General features: G+C 45.8%; 1 non-coding gene across 1 annotated transcript; it reads right to left on the reverse strand.

Moving 5' to 3' along the window:
• Positions 1-2,039: 2,039 nt before the first annotated feature.
• Positions 2,040-2,146, reverse strand: LOC115071400. Its single transcript, XR_003850486.1, has one exon. It is a non-coding gene; the product is annotated as a U6 spliceosomal RNA (small nuclear RNA).
• Positions 2,147-4,204: the final 2,058 nt, after the last annotated feature.

A 4,204-nucleotide genomic window follows, 5' to 3' on the forward strand; every position in this document is an offset into this window, starting at 1 on the left:
GTTCTTTAACCACTGAGCAATCTTTCTAGCCTGTGTTTTCTTCCTGTCTCAAAAAGACTAAAAGAAATAGTCTTAGTCCTAGAATATCATTATTATTATTATTATTATTATTATTATTATTTTGGTGTAGTGTTTTGCAGGTAGCTACAGATGCTGGTTAGTAACTGTCTCACTTGAAGATCCCAGTGGTAATAGTGTTGGTGCTTATGGTGTGTGTGTGTGTGTGTGCACATGCCTGTTCAACTAGATGAATAAAGGAACCGTGAACCAGAACTCAACTAGATGAGTAAAGGAACTTTCTAAGTTGTCAGTAGTTTCTAAGCAATCTAGATGTGCAAGATTCATTTCAGCTTTCTACTCCTTTAGGAACCATAGATATAAAGAGCCCCACAACCCTTCTGATCCTGTCTCCACATCCTGAATGCTGGCATTATAGGCATGCACTACCACTCCTAGTTTATGTGGTCCTGGGAATTGAACCAGGGCTTCGTGCATGTTAGGCAAGCACTCTACCAACTGAGCCACATCCCGAGCCCCCTTGGGCTTTAAGTCTTGACAATCTTCACTACAGAAGCTTCACTTTTCTGAGTGGGATTCAAACGGCATAAAGAACTCTGGGAGAGAAAAAAATGGCAGAGCAACGGAAAAATCAAGAGTAATGATCTATACTCCCCAAGTCCACATCACACTGATCTTCAAAGGAGTTGGATAGAAAGCAAAAGATAATTCCTGCTTGAAGCAGAGTCCTGGATCAAAGGATGAGTGTGAGAGACGTCTCACAGCCACCTGGGTTCTAGCATTTCTGAGCCAAGTGGAAGGTCTGAATCCATACATCAAGAGATACAACACCAAGTCTCAGTGAGATCAGTGGTGGAGAGCAATGAGGTCAGAGACATAAAGCAGCCAGAGTGACCAGACATCCTCCTAATTAGATCCGAAATGCTGAGCTATGAAGAGCACGCTTCTTTGTTTTGTTTTGCTACCACACCCAGTAGAGCAGCCTTCTTTTTAAAAAAATTATTTTTAATTATGTGGGGAGGGGATATGAACTGTGGGAATGACTTTTACAAATATGGGCATGCTCTGGACAAATGACTTTTACCTAACCTGGCAAAAGTTAATTTTACTTTAGTTTGTTTATAATGTAAACAGGCCCACTAGGCTTTGGGCTTCTCTTATGACCTGGGCATATAGGTTAGTGCCTCATGACTCTTCCTTGCCCTTGACCTAGAATATGTGAAGTGTGTGTGTGTGTGTGTGTGTGTGTGTGTGTGTGTGTGTGTTTGTTATGGATGTCAAGCAAATGGACATTCTCTGAAAGCAACTTATCCCACGTGTGATGCAAGCAACAGGTGGAATTAAATTGATAGCATCTGTTGTAGCTATGTGTGTTTCTCTAGGTCGGTAGACAGCCCAAAGGGCAAACCCTTCTCATGAGGGTTGACTTTTCCTTTCCCATTTCTTGATGGATGTAGTTTCAGTAAGAGAATAAGCCTTTGTTCAAGAGCACAGTGCTGAGAGAATTCTGAAGGAACAGGTTCCCAGGGCAATTCAGGTCCCCTTTTGGCTAAAATAGATGCTAAGAGTCAGGCTGTTTTATTCAGGCATAGCTGTAATGTGGCATCACATATTAATGTCACAATGAACATGTGGGTATGGGTGCCTGCAGAGGTCAGAAGAGGGCATTGGACACTCTGGAACTGGAGTTACAGGTGGCTGTGAGTCACCCAAAATGAGTGCTGGAATCCAAACTTAGCTCTGGTCCTCTGCAAGAGCATGAGCACTCCTAATTGCTGAACCATCTCTGCAGTCCCCAGAGCACTTTTTTTTTGGTCTTTTTGAGACAAGGTCTCCCTGTAGCCCCAGCTGTCCTGGAACTCACTATGTAGACCAGGCTGGCCTTGAACTCACAGAGATTTGCCTGCCTCTGCCTCCCAAGTGCTGGGACTACAGGCATGTGCCACGCCCGGCTTGTTTTTGTTTTTTGTTTTTTTTAAGAAATACAGAGGAAGTTTATTTTTTTTAACTTAAAATTAGTGAAAAATATGGAATGCTTCACGAATTTGCGTGTCATCCTTGCGCAGGGGCCAAGCTAATTTTTTCTGTATTGTTCCAATTTTAGTATATGTGCTGCCGAAGCAAGCACTTGTTTTTGTTTTGTTTTTTTAGTCACAGCTGATGTGACAGATTTTAGCAGGTCAATTCCAAAACAAGGCAAGAGGAGCTTTGAATGTTAGCAGGAAGGTGAGCCTTGGCCTTGAAGGAGTCTATGAAAGACTTGCTTCAGACTCTACCATGATCTTGGTCACAGGAGGCACTCAGAGTAACTGAAGATGGGGAATTTATTAGGAAGCACCTGTGTTTGTAGGTCAAAAATCATGATGCTGCTGAATTGTGGGCTTCTCCCTTGGCATGGCCAAATTACAGTAGTCCCTGAAAATAGCCAGGGAGGTGGCACAAAGGAAAAGAAATAACACTATCATGCATGTAGCAGGGGACTGCAGAGATGCCAATCCCCACCTTGCCCAGGGCAGAGGGCATAAAAGTTTCCCACAGGTTCACAACCCAGACCTGCATTTGGTGGCCTGACTTCCTGAGTTCAGCACTGGCGGAGAAGAGCCAAACAAGCTTTCAAAATTTGGACCGGGAGTGGTGGCACACGCCTTTAGTCCCAGCACTTGGGAGGAAGAAGCGGGCAGATCTTTGAGAGTTTGAGGCCAGCGTGGTCTACATAGTGAGTTCCAGGACAACTGGGGCTACAGGGAGACCCTGTCTCAAAAAGATCCCCCAAAAAGCCCCCAAACACAGACACAACTGTGAGAATGAGAAGCGGGGGAGTCGGGGGACACGACAGAAAATAAGGCACCAGGATCTCTGGCACACAAATGAAGCCCAAGCTCTAGAAAAACAGACAAGCAGATCACTTGTGGGTTTTTTAAAAAATCTCTTTTAGGTTTTTGTTTTGTTTTGATTTTGGGAGTCTCCCTGTAACCCCAGCTGGCCTGGAACTCACTGTGTAGACCAGGCTGGCTTCGATCTCTCAGAGATCCGCCTGCCTGAGCCTTCTGAGTGCTGGGATTAAAGGTGAGCACCACCATGCTCAACTAAATGAATACTCTTTTTTTAATTTTTTTTTTTTTGGTCTTTTTGAGACAGGGTCTCCCTATAGCCCCAGCTGTCCTGGAACTCACTATGTAGACCAGGCTGGCCTTGAACTCCCAGAGATCCTCCTGCCAATGAAGAGCCGAAGCCATACTGGCTTTGGTTTCTTTTCTCAGAAATCATAAGTTTCCCCTGCCCTAGACTACAGACTATAGATAAGACAAGCCCATGCATGCCCCCTTAACCCCAGGACACCACCCTCACTCTCTAAGACTAACTGCTCTTTTTTGCTTCTGCTTGATTGCTTGACTGAAAGGACAAACTGTGTTGACCCCATATTGACTAGTTGTTTCAGACAAGCCTGAACATGCCCAGGCATGTTGTAATCTCATCTACCACCCCCACCCCAGGAGGCTATAGATCAAGCAAGCTCAGGCATATAATAGCCTTATTAGGTAGGAACAGAGACTCTGGCCCCACAGATAACAGTCAGCACATTCCACAGCACTGAGGATAGCACCCACCAATGAGAGACCTCCAAGGATACATCCCTAGTAGCCAATCAATTCAAAAGTGTGTTGGCACGTGTGGGCTCTTTGGACCAATCAAGATGTAACTCTGTTATTCTTTGTCTGGAACCTATAAAAAGCTTCCACCTCCTGCAATTGGGGCTCTCAGCACAGACCCATTGTGTTGATGAGGTCTGAGAGCCCGAGCTTAAGCCCAAATAAAGACTCATTGTTCTTGCATGCCCTCTGGATTCCGTGGCTATTCTTGGGGGTCTGCTCTCTGGGCACAACATTTGGGGGCTCGTCCGGGATCCCCAAGAACCGTCCCCCCACATGGAAACCCAGAGCACTGACTCTGCCTGATCCGATCGGGTGTCTCTTGTCTTTGTGTCTTTTGTATTTGTGCGTGTCTGGTTTTGAGGCCCAGTTTGAGATTGCCTGTTGGAGGTCTAGGCGGATGCGCTGGAAGGCCCCAGGCCGTGGGACTTGGAAGATGTCCCTGACCCACCTGGTGGGGATTGGATCCCCTTGGTAAATTTGGAAGGACGGAGTGGGTCACGCCCGCCAGGAGGCGAGAGGCCATCATCCTATTT

This window comes from Nannospalax galili, unplaced genomic scaffold, assembly GCF_000622305.1.
Source record: "Nannospalax galili isolate Female #2095 unplaced genomic scaffold, S.galili_v1.0 scaffold218, whole genome shotgun sequence".
Classification (NCBI taxonomy): Eukaryota; Metazoa; Chordata; class Mammalia; order Rodentia; family Spalacidae; genus Nannospalax; species Nannospalax galili.